The sequence below is a fragment of the Mus pahari genome, chromosome 1, assembly GCF_900095145.1.
Source record: "Mus pahari chromosome 1, PAHARI_EIJ_v1.1, whole genome shotgun sequence".
Lineage (NCBI taxonomy): Eukaryota > Metazoa > Chordata > Mammalia > Rodentia > Muridae > Mus > Mus pahari.
Window position 1 is genome coordinate 43,218,080 of NC_034590.1, and position 13,704 is coordinate 43,231,783.

Sequence of the window (13,704 nt, forward strand, 5' to 3'; positions counted from 1 at the left end):
GTTTAAGTTCTTTAACAGTAAGGTCTTTTAATTTTGCAAACTATCAGAGTAGATTAAATTCCATTCGTTCCTTCACTTTCCCAGTGAAAATTTGGGACAGATGTTAAGTGATGCAACCAAGTGATAAATGCAGCATCCTGACCCCAAAATACTCTCTGCATCCATGTATCGTGGCACCAGAATACATGTGACATTCATGATTTAAATGAAAGGCAGTCAAACAACAAAACATCAGCTAAGACAAGAAGATGTCTCAACCTTAAGCAATGGATATTTCAAAATGGAATATTAGAATAATTGCTATCAAAACTCACAATATGAGTAGTAAAACTGACAGTTTATCTCTGTGTTAGAGATGCTAATTAATATGATAGCAAGTGAAACCATAAGAAAGATAAGTACTAAAATTAAAAATACAATTGAATCACAATTGAGAGAAACCATGGTTGTTTGCCAATACTTTTTAAAGAAATAGATGGAAAAGAGAATCAAGAGAACCATGCTGCTCATAGGGTAATGGAAATACAAGGTTCACATTGTAAACCATCACACTTTCTTAACACAAATAGCAAATGTTGCAAAGCATACTGACAAGAAAGAAGGCCATTCAGAATAATAAGGGCACCGCATTCCTAAGAACAGCATCAGTTCAAAAGAAAGCTGTCTGTGTGAGGAAACAATAAAGTTCATTTTTACCAGATAGTGATAAAGAATACCTAGTTGTGTGTGATGCAGAAGTTGTGCATATCAATTGAATAACTCAGTATTACAAAAATTATAAGTCTAAATGTATCTGTAAGTTGACTGAAACTTCAACCAACATTGCCAAGGGATTATTGAGGGTTCATGACAAGTTGATTCTAAAATGAAAACTGCATACAAATAGAGTAAACAATATTAAAAGAAAAAAAGACTAGTTAATAGAACTTTATTTTACTGTATTGAAGAACATAACCCACACATATACATAACATTCACTGATAACAGAATTAATAATTTAGAGGATAACAAATACTGAAAAAAAACCTATTTGCATATGATAATTTATCCATGTAAGTTAGTGGGAGAAGGAAACACAGTTTTAATTGGTTGATTAAAACAAACCTACATCATAGAGCATAGATGAACAGCTTAGGTGTCTCAGATTAGTCATAAGTAAAAATTAGGGTACTCTTTATAATGTTGAAGTGCATATGGCCAGACCATAAAGTTGTGCAGAAGGCTGAACAAGGGAAGCCACTGAAGAAAAGAGTGAGGGCCAGTCTGGTAGACTATAACATAGAGAAGCATAGGCTCATATACAGAACATATGAAGAACTGCTCCAAGTCCATAACAACATATCATAACCATCAAAGAGTCATTACTTTAAAATCAAATAACAGATTTCTTTTCTGTTACTTAATTATATAATGCCTTCATGCGTTCTATTTTGAAACTGGTTAAAATAGTCAGAAAAAGAAGTTGCTGAATCTCTTTTTATTTTTTCTTAATTTCTCTCACTTTCTCCTGGATTTCATTCACTCCCATCCATCCATTCCCAGGAAATATAAACTTTCTAGAACGCTGTCCCTGCCACCCTGATTGCCTCTTGGTAAATTTACATCCCCTTTTATATACAAGTTCTGTTTTATATAAAAAATGCAAGTATGGATTGCTTTAACCTTGCCCTTCACATGTCTTAGATATCCTGGCTAAGCTGCACTTTTCAAGGAAGCTTAGAGTTCTGTGGTACAGACACACCAAGACTTAGGAATCAGTTGCCCATCACATAAGCTGGAGGCAACTACTCCGTTTCACTTATGAACCAAACCATCTAGAAAACTCCATACACATCTTTGTAGAGTTAGTGTCACAGTAGTTGAGGACACATTTTTTTTTTAAGTTAGCTAGGTTACATTTGATAATGCCAAACTTCTCAATGGTTACCAATCACACATGCATCCTTAGCGGCATTAATCAATATTGTGCAAATTATTTGAGTTAGGAAAGCAATAATTGATAATGGTTTATCTAATTGCTTTGTCTGGTATCTACTGTTTCATACATTGATGGTCTGTTTTTCTCTGAAATCCTTGTTAGCTTTTTGTCTGTTTCTCGGTGGGTTTCCTTAACAATTTGTAAAAGCCCTTTGTTTATCAAAATGTTAGTGCTATACTCTAAATCACTATAAATATTTTCTCACAGTACATTTTTAAGCACAATGAGGATTTCATTGGGGGATTCAGAAAGCATATTCTATGTATAAAGGGATATGGCTTCTTAATCCAGTAGTTATCTATACAGTTTAATTCTAATCAGTTTAGTTTTTTTTTTTTTAATTTTAACTGGGTAGTGGTGGTACACTTTTTTTTAATTAATTAATGTATTTATTTATTTATTTATTTATTTTTGTTTTTTTGAGACAGGGTTTCTCTGCATATCCCTGGTTGTCCTGGAACTCACTTTGTAGACCAGGCTGGCCTCGAACTCAGAAATCTACCTGCCTCTGCCTCCCAAGTGCTGGGATTAAAAGCATGTGCCACCACGCCTGGCTGGTGGTACACATTTTTAATCCCAGCACTCAGGAGGCAGAGACAGACAGATCTCTCTGTGTTTCAGGCTAGTCTGGTCTACTGGGTACGTGTTAGGACACCCAAGGCTACACAACAATAACAACTAAACTAGCAGAAATCTTAACATGTATAGATAATCTTATCCAAATTGCAATATAAGAGATGTCATACAGACAAAGTGAAGTAGGCATCAAGATAGAGGTAAAAGAATTTGCTGTTGACTGAGCATAAAACATGATGCAAGGATGAGGTAGTTTGTCCTACCCAAATTATCACCTATCTTCATATTTTCTAAAAATTTATTTCACTAAAATTGTGAATGTTTAATGTGCATATTTGTATGTATGTATGTATGTAATTATGTATGTAATTATGTATGTATGTATGTATGTATGTATGTATGTATGTATGTATGTGTAGAGGAAGAAGGGAAGCACAGAGCTTGGGGAGGGACAGTGACAGGAAAATTCAAAGTGTGTTATCCAGGATTAACGATGTCTGGAGAAGAGGACTTCTAAATTTTCCTTAATGCTCAAAGGTGATATTTTGAAAAGTATAAGGACAGTATGAGCCTGCCAAGAACATTAAACAGCTTGGTCAGCCCAAGAGCTTATAGGGAAGATCCATCACACCACGTGCTATACTCCTTCACTTTTCATGTGCTTCCACAGGTAGCAGCTTAAGCTGCTGTGAGGAAGCTGTATGCTCTGTCCTAGCAAACATTACTTTCCTAGATTCACTGATATCAAATAATGACTAGCAATGTATTAGAATATGTTTAAGTTATATTTGCTGTTTATAAAGACCAAAAGGCACAAATACTCTCATCTCAATGAACTGGCCAACAGGAACAAAGGGTAAGTCCTTAATTTGGTAAATACAGATCATAGGACGGTACATGACAGTTTGAAGACGAGAAATAAATCTGACTTTAGTCATTCTAAAACTTGGAGATGGGACGGACTGCAAATAGACAGAGTTGGTATGTTCTAATGCTAGTTCTCATCTACAATCTCCCAATAGCCCTTAACACAATCCTTCAGGAGACATTTTAGATACAAACTATTGAATCATTACAGTTTTCCCAAAAGAATATTCCTCATGGTCTTAAATATCACCATGAGGCATCCTTAAAGGACTGATCACTGGCCCATAGCTGTATTTGGAGATAGTGGAACCCCTAAGAGGTGAATAAGAGGGGAGGAGAAACTTGAACATTGAGGTGCGTGCCCATACAGAAGATACTGTGATTATGGACTCTCTTACTCTTTTCTTTGATTTGCTTTCTGGCTGCCAATGAGGTGAGTCATTTTGTTGTACACAGCTCCAGGAGGATGCTTTGTTAACAGTTTTAACACAATGGAGCCAAACCACCATGAATAAAGCCTCTGCAATGGTGAACCAATATGACTCTTCCTTAGACTCTCTGGGGCATTGGGCTACAGTTACAAGAAAGATGTGACTTATTTACAACCCCACTGGTTAGCATGTAAAGGTGGTATTTATTTGAACATGGTGGTCTTCCTTAGGCCGTGGTATGAGAGGTAGAACAAGCCTATTCCTGGCCAGTGTCAGCTTCAGCTTCCCTTGCTACTTCTTGCTCCTTCTGCAGTGTAGAGGTCTTATCTGTTCTCAGGGAGGATTCCCACCAGTATGTTATGGAACTTCCATGCTGGTGTGTTTATGCCACAAAGAACCCTCTCAAATATCTGAAGACCCAAAGGACTCAGTGTATATAGTTTTATTTTCTAGGTGACTAAAATGAAATGAAGCCGTTGGCTATCCTCTGAGGGTCAAAGATCCATGGGCATGTGGGGTGATTGGGAAATTCTTATTCAGCAGTGTACCTTAAAATGGAGAAAAAATTCCAAAGAAGTGGAAGCATGAATCAGTGGTAGAGAACATTTTACTCCTTAGATTCTCATAATTTGACTGAAAATTCAGATATATGTGTGTTTATACATACATGTACAAGTAAACATACATGTGCATATACATATACATACATATACATGTACCTAAGAATATACAAATACATCATATAGATGCATATGTATATGTATGTGTACATTTATCAACCAATTCATGGAGGTACTTAAATATAAATCTTTATAAATATGAAAACTAACCCACTATTGGTGATTAAAGTTAACCAATTCTTTCTTCCAAAAAATATTAAAGCATATACTAATTTAATAAAATGCTACCAAAATCTCTTTTACTTTATGATTCATATGTAGCCTAGCCTAAAAATGAACAGCTGAAAAGTCAAGACTGACTTGACTCACTCCATTATGATACTTTGCATGCATGTATTGGATAGAGCCAGCCAGTTCTAATGGACCTGCCTTGATCAGCTGCAAGGGCCAGGTAAGGCCACAGTGCTATTTGACAAGGGAGGAGGGGAAACAGAATTCATGAGCAAAGTACAAAGTAGAGTCTTGACTCTTGACTCCAGTTTGTGTGGAGAGAGCTCATAGCACAGATTTGCACACTCTGGAAGCTGCGACCATCAAACAATAAGGTTTCCAGATTGTGCAAAAATGTTAGGACGTGATGAGAAACAAACTAGTTAAATCTGGCTATACCATCTACTCTCTCTGGATCTTCGTCTCAGAGTTACATATAAAATCAACATCACCCAAATGTCAGCTCATGGATAAACATAATAACAGACACACAGAGCCAAAGACAAGATCACCAGCAGGAACTAGGTGCATGCCACGGTGGTACAAGCACTTGGGAAGGGGAAGCTGGTAAATCAGAAGTTCCTGACTAGCCTGGCCTACATGAAACACTGTTTCAAACAGCAGGTTTAGAGGAGGAGGAGTGAGATGGCTCAGTGGGTAAAGGGACTTGTCACCAGGACTGATCATCTAAGAGGGATCCCTGAGATGCAAAGAACTGAAAGAGAACTGACCCTGGAAGGTTATCCTCTGACCTCCACAGTACATGCCCTGGTGGACATGACCTAGCCTCTCTCTCTCTCTAACACTGGGCAATTCTCTTTCTCCCAATTACAGCTTCAGAAGGAAAGATTTGAAAGAAACCTTTGGCATTTAATATTGAATGATTAAAAAGTATGGTTTCTTCAAATAACAGGGCCAGTCCTTAATCAGTATTTGCTGCATGCCATCAAACTTATTGCTATGATGGTAATATCTACTTGACAAGCCAGAATAAAAGTGATATTCCTTTTAAGATGAAATCATAATCTGGTATTTAAAAAAAAAGAAAAAGAAAGAAATGAAGGAAAGAAATCCTGTTCAAACTTACATTTAATTTAAATCTTGAGAAACAGCTTACCCAAAAATGACTTTTGCAAGTCACGTAAAATATTTCAATCTGTCAGTTTGTATTGACCTTCACAAACCTGAAATATATTACACTGGACTTGAGTAGCTCCTGAGAATGGTATTAACGCTAGTAATATTTTTAAGTCTTATTTTATATCCACATCAGCTATGTACATACGGTTCCTGGAAACAATGATCCTCTAGCTCATTCTTAGGTCAGTAGCAATGTTCTTGTTAATTGGATGCTACTGAGATTAAGTCAAGGAATCACTGTGAAGATGCTGAGTTTACTCAAAGGAGATGTGAAGGGTCAGACACAAGACAGTTTTCTTGATAACTCCATGCTGAGAAGCAGCTAACATTTCGATGCTTTATGTAGGTGAGTTTCAGGCCTAACACTCACTTTCATTAGAGTTCATAGGCCCAAGTTGAATTAGAAATAGCTTGCTCTCATTAAATCTTGCATCATTGAATATAACTCTTCTGTGATCTATTTATCCTATTTCAACTTTCAGTCTTTGATAACTCCATAATAGAAATTAATCCTTAGTGTGTGATACCATTTCCTATCGTGGCTAATGCCAAACACAATTCTTCATCACTCATTCTGTCTATTCCCCTTCATAGTCGGTCATTCTTTACTAACACTGGGTCTAGTCTGTTGATGACATAATAATATGCTACTTCAAATGATATAATATTGAGATAACCTTGAAAAGCACTAAAACACTTGGTATATAAAATTAGCATCTCCTTGGAAATTGGGAAATTATAAAGATTAATGTTTCAGTATTCTTAACTATATGTTTTTATTTCGAAGTGCTTTAAAATCTCAATTAAAATAATCTGGTTTGGGCTAGAAAAAAGTGGCTCAGTAAAAAAAGCACTTGCTGCCAAGCTTGATGACCAAAGTATAGTCCCCAGGACCCACATGGTCATATGAGAAAGCCAACAACTCAGAAAAGTTGTCCTATGGACACACATACACACACACACACACACACACACACACACAGCTGGGGTGGGGGGAGACAGACAGACAGACACGGAGACACAGAAACCCACAGAGAGAAATGTAAATTTTAAAAATTCAAATATATTTAACTACAATATTATTTTTGTGTAACCAAAATAAAATCAATCAAAAGGGAAAAAAATCACCACAATATTCCTTTAGCCAGGATAGACTCCCAGTAGAGGGGTAAGGACAATTTCACTCATGAAATCTTTGACCCAAAACTGTGTCCTGCCTACAAGCTGTACAGGAACAAAGATAGAGTAGAGACTCGGGGAATGGACAACCAATGGCTGGCCCAAATTAAGACCCTTTCCATGGGCAAGAACCAACCCCTGACACTATTAATGATACTGTTAGGCTTGCAGACAGGAACCTAGTTTAACTGTCCTTTGAGAGGCTCCATCTAATAGCCAATGGAAAGACATGCAGCGAACCACAACCAAATATTAGCTTGAGCTCGGGGACTGCTATGGAAGAGTTAGAAGAAAGATTGAGGGACTCAAAGAGGACAGAAAGACCAACAGAGTCGACTAGCCTGGAACCTTGGGGGTTCTCAGAGACTGAAACACTAACCTAAGAGTGAGCAGGGAATGGACCTAGCCCCCCTGCTCAGATGTAGCAGATGTGGGTCCCCCAAAAACTAGAGCAGGAGCTTACCCTGACTCTGCTGTCTGTCTGTGGATTCTGTTCCCCTAACTGGGCTGCCTTGTCTGACTTCAGTGGGCGAGGATGCATCTAATATTGTAATGAGTTGATGTCCTTGAGTAGGGGATGATACCCAGAGAGGGGTTCTTCCTTCTCAGAGGATAAAAGGTGAGCAGAATGCAAAAGGATATGCCTAAGTGGGTACTGGGAGGAGGGGGGTGAACTGATATTGGGATTTAAAGTGAGCAAATAAATAAAAATTTAATAAATAAATGAAAAAATTGTCTTCTGGATGAGAATGGTGACTTGAGTATTAGAAATTAACTACCACGAAGGAAGGAAGGAAAGAAGAAAAGAAGAAAAGAAGGAAAGAAGGAAGGAAGGAAGCAAAGAAGGAAGGGAGGGAGGGAGGGAGGGAGGAAGGAAGGGAGGGAGGGAGGGAGAGAGAGAGGGAGGAGGGAAGGAAGAAAGGAAGGAAGGAAAGAAGGAAGGAAGGGAGGAAGGAAGGGAGGAAGGGAGGGAGGGAGGGAGGAAGGGAGGGAGGAAGAAGAGAATAAAAAAGGAAAGAAAGAAAGAAAGAAAGAAAGAAAGAAAGAAAGAAGGAAGGAAGGAAGAAAGGAAGGAAGGAAGGAAGGAAGGAAGGAAGGAAGGAAGGAAGGAAGGAAGGAAGGAAGGAAGGGAAAGGAAGAGAAGGAAGGAAAAAGGAAGGGGAGAGGAAGGTAGGGAAACATAAGGGAAGCTGAGGGGAAGGGAGGGGAGGGATGGAAAGGTAGAAAGTGCAAAACTTAATAAATTATCCAAAAACAGAAAGAAAAAAGAAAGGAAAAGAAAAAAATTAGGCGTACAGTGGTTGGAGAATTAATTCAAGAAAATGGGCTGGATTTAAGGATCTACACTTCTATATTTAAAAAGGTTTTTTTTTTAATTCACACACACATACATACACACACACACATACACACACACATACACACACATACACACACACATATACACACACACATACACACACACACACACACACACACTTCTCTTTACTAGAAAACTCAACGTTCAACAGAAGACATATTAGAGAAAGAAGAGGTAATTGATGCAGTACTAAAAGCAGAAGCATCCATATAAATGTGGATTATTCTCCAGCAAAAAAGTAAAGTCTGCAAAGAGGTTCTACCCTGAAGTTTGCCTGCAGAGACTCCCAGTTCATCTCTTTATAATACAGCAACACTATGACAACACAAACTCTTTGAACATTTTCAGAATGAGCCAGTAGAAGAGGAGCCCCTGAATGGAGGGCAGACTTAACTGAAAAAGACAGCAGTTGTTAAGGGGCAGCCCAGAATGGCAGCTCTACCCCAGGGCCAAGAGTAATTAATGTACTTGGAGGTAGATCAGAAGACTCTGGAAAGATGTTTTTCCAAATTCTTAATTTGATAACCAGGGGCTAGCAAGATGGCTTAGCAGTTAAGAGTTTGTATTGCTCTTCCAGAAAGCTTGAATATGGTTCCAAGCCCTCATATCAAACATCTCACGGCCACCTATATCTGCAGTTTCAAGGAATCTGATGCCTCTGGCTTCAGTAGGCACCTGCCCTCAGTTGCTGCCATATCCACACACAAGCACATGCTCGTAATTGGAAATAAGCCTTTAAAAGTACTCACATACCAGCAAAGATCATACAATTATAGGTTCCAAGATTAAAGGGAAGTTTGGTAACTATCTAGAGAGGTAAGTGAGAGAAGAAAATATTTTAACACAGTTACCAACACCAGAGCACTAAAAATAACAGCAAAAGCAATAACAGTTTATTCCTTAGACCAGCTTTCAGCAGGATTTATTTATAACAATACACACTATGTATTAACTGAACACAAATTACAACAGAATCGCCTTGAAAAACTAAGAGATTGGAGAAAGTAATAAACAGGATTAGGGAAAAGAGAGAAATGTCCATTTCCTTTAGTAGAAAGTCAATAAATTAACTTGTAGCACTAAATAATACTAAAGAGAAGGAGAAATGGAAGGTAGTTTGTTAAAAGGCTGGGCAACTCTGAAAGAACACAAGGGAAATTCGAGAAGTACTTGCACTTAGCAGGAAAACCAAGATAAGAATACCCAGGAATGGAATATCCTCGTATTTTGGAAGTAACTTTTGAAACCAGAGGTGATGTAATTATACCATATATGAAATGAGATGTATGTAAATGCATTTAATTAGTAGGCTAAAGTTGACAATCTTATTCATCTGCAGCATCAGCAAAGTTCAAGTCACTCAGAATTTTTAATAAGCTCTGCCCTCATTCTATCAAGAGTTAAACACATGTGGGTTTTTTGTTGTTCTCATTCTTATCAATTAAGACAAATCCCCTTCTCAATTATCACAAGACATACATCAAATACCATATGCAGTTTTAAGGTTCTGGGCATTTTAACAATTCTATAGGAGAAAAAGTGGGATATAACCAAGAATCTAGGGGCCATGATAGCACCATCGTTGTTTTGTGAATGAATTACACAACTGGGAATATTAGACACAAATCTGTTTTAATTTAAATAAATGCTAGACTGCACAATTCAGTTACATTTCAGTCTATTTCTACAAAGTGAATAAATGTTCAAGAGCATCCATTTATAAACTGAATTCAAGAGGCTGGGCATTCATTGAATCCTCTTTGAGGAAGGATTTCTGAGATGACGAATGTAATCAATTTGTCTCTGGCACCTGCTCGTGAATGAAGTCTTAATATGCTTAGGAATCTTTGAAAATGACATTTATTTTTTTAAATTGTTATATTTTCACATATTTTTACCTAGGTAGTATGTTTGAGTTTAAAATCACAAGCTTGTTGACATTTATTAAATGTGCAATACCTTTTTGATTCAGGTATAGGTTGAGGGGGGGAAGAGTGATTTATGAATGTATACCTTATTTGGAATCTAAAATTCATATCCATTTGAAATAATGGTCACTGAACACTGTATTTGTGTTCTCAGACCTCTATGGATCATTTGTTTCTTTAGTGACAATACTCACATGCATGTGTCTGAACATGAAAGTGGACTCAGACCATGTTATGCTTGTTAAAATTATATACTAGGTTAGTCAACTGGAGAGGCTAGAGAATTCTTTTTTTTTTTTTTTAATTTCTTAATCAAGGCAAAGAATAAACCATAGACCAAGTGTCTCAAATTCCAAATTAGCTTGGAATCAACATGAATTTCAACAGTTGATAGAATAACACCTTCATTTCCATAAACCTTTTAACATGAACTGTGTGGTATGTGTGCTCCAGGGTTTAGCAAAGGAGAATGAAACATTAAATCCAAATTCTTCTGAAGATGCCTTTCAAGAATAAATGAAGGGATATACACATAAAACGTTCTCTGTCCAGTCACTTTAAGGAGATACTCTGTTCAAATAAAGATTGTTTTGAGGTTTCAGTTTTCTTGAAACTATTATGTTGAAGCAGATATAACATTTAGAATTTAGCTCATATGCAGAGGGTCCTGTTGAGGCACAGTGTTGCAAATGTGTGAATAACTCTGCAATATGAAGGGTTTAAGAACGATTTCCATTACAAAGTGGGGAGTGGGGAGCCACTGCACACTTACCTAAATGATGCCCTCCCTGATATTCTAAAGGGAGACTGGTTCTGCCCCTGCCCAACATTTCACACATTAATTAGTAGATTTTACTATTGTATGAAAACTTATTAAACCCAGCCAATGTCCAATTGTTTCACACAAGTGTTACCACACAATGCAAAGTATTAATGTTTAAAATAATAATTGGTGTTTGTCTTGGCTTGCACAAAGGAATGTGGTCTGGAGGTTAACACATACACACTGTGCATTTTATAGTGGAAGGAAAATCATCCACATACTTGGCATGGAATAATTGTTGGATTAAATAATTAAATTAGTTTTGAAAATACGGTTAGACAGCTTTTTATTTTATTTTAGTTCATTATTTAAGAGAGATGTTTTAGCTTTTTTTTTTTTTTTTTTTTTAAAGCTACTTTGTTAAAAAATTGCTTCCTGAGCAGACTTTAGAATATTAGCCATCAAAATCTAGGTCTGGCCTTGCAATTTAAATATTCGCAGTCAGTGTTACAGCTGTTCCATTTAGAGACACACGTTACAACTCCCACATTTCAGCCATCATTTCTTCCCCTCCTCAGCTGGCCCTGGCCCTTAGCAAGTTTTCGTGGTGACACCGCGAATGTGCTTCGAGCAGAGTTATATGGCATCATTTGGAGAAACATTGCGTTAATAACCAGAGTTCAAGGGCAAAGGATATAAACGGAGCAAATTACAAGTCCGAACAGATATATAGCTTTTGCTAAAAGGGACACGGGCTGCTACTTTATTTACTGGGTACCGGTGCACTTGTGGAAGGTGCGGGAACACAGGAAGACATTTTTAAATGACCGGTCTCACAGCTTATGAAAACAACACACATTTTGAGACTAGACGATGAGCCACTGCGAGGATGAACGGTTCTGGCTTTCCTAATAAGAGCATACGATCTGTGTAACGCACCTTAAGTTTCTGGGGGTAATTTCACAGATGAGAATATCATTTTATGTGCCACCCTGGAGAGAAAGCAGAGGCTTGCTGGAAACCTAAGTTCAGTAGATAATTTCTGCCTGCAACTTAGCCCGGTTTTGTTGTGATTTCCTGCGTCGCTGATTGTAACCACTTTAACCATAGCTTCCACTTTAGTTCAAAATTAACAGCTTTAAAGAGTGATTTGCAAAAGTGCTATGTTCTACTTTATCTGTAAATGTCTGAGCCACCTTTTGGACTAAATGAGAACAGAACCAGATATTAAGAAGAACTATATATCAAATAAGAAGAACAATTGGCCATAAGCACATTTATTAATAAGCAGAGAAAATGAATATCATATAATAATTTCCATAAGCTACGATACTAGATATTGTTACTAACAGCCTCTGTAACACTAAGCATAAATATGCAGTTTGTCAATTTTACCTCAATAAAGCAAAAAACAGCATATAATAATTTTCTTTCCCCCAGAGTGGGAGGGTCTCTGTGTGTGTGTGTGTGTATGTGTGTGTGTGTGTGTGTGTGTGTGTGCAAATTGGTTCATTCATATAAAATATAAAATCCACAATTTAGGACAATTTTTTTTAATGTTTCTTACTGGTTTGTTTACCAACACCTAAAAGGAGCCCGAGACTCAGAGACTGAAACCGACTGATATACTTTGTAATAATATTAAGATAATGTGCTATGAAAATCCACAATATTTAGCTGTTTTATTTACTAACCATATAAGAATGATGTGATTGCTCTTGCATCTCTCTGGGTTCTGTATGAACCCAGTGGGGTAGAATGAATAGGTGTCTTTATTTTTTTTTCTGCTTCCTAAATAAACTGTTATGAAAATGTAATACTAAAAAAAAATCGTGCATTGATACTTCAGCCTCGCTGATTAGACTTACTAGCTAACATACACATTGGCAATAAGTTTCAAACTCCACTTAGCTAACATATACCTTGGCAGTAAGTTTCAAGCTCCGCTCTCCTTTCTCTAGTGGGGTGGTGTTGAGGGCAGAAGGGGACACTGGGCATTTAAAAGCACCATCGCACAAAAAACAATCTCTCTACATGGGGGGAAAACCCAGCTCTTCCTGAACTCCCAGAGGCGAAAGAACCATCACGCTGACTGGACAGGCTTTTCCTTGACATGAAATGTATTCCTTTTAGCAGCCTGGCTGGCTGGGAGAAATATTTGCCTTGAATGGGCCTGTCCTTCAGTTGCCAAACAAGAGACCAGGTAATACAATGACTTGCTAGCAGGCCCATTTCAGTGGCTGATACCGACATGTATTCTGCTATCCATCTATCTGTCTCAATCCCTAATGAGTTTTAAAAGGACACTTTACACTGAATGGGCTAAAACCATGGGCTTCCAGCTTTTTACAAGGACGAACAAAACATGCTCAAATGGCTTGTGACTTTTAAGCACGTAAATGATGAAACTTTTATACTTCCTAACATGTAAAACTATTTATTCTCTGTCCCACTTATGGCTCTGTGAAAAGTCTTAGTGGCTTTGAATAGCAAATGATACTGCGTTTTTTCACCTTGCGTAGAATATCGGAATCATATCTTCCTACTTATTCGCCTTTAATCAGTTGTCTGTGGTTTTAACATTGCCCCGGG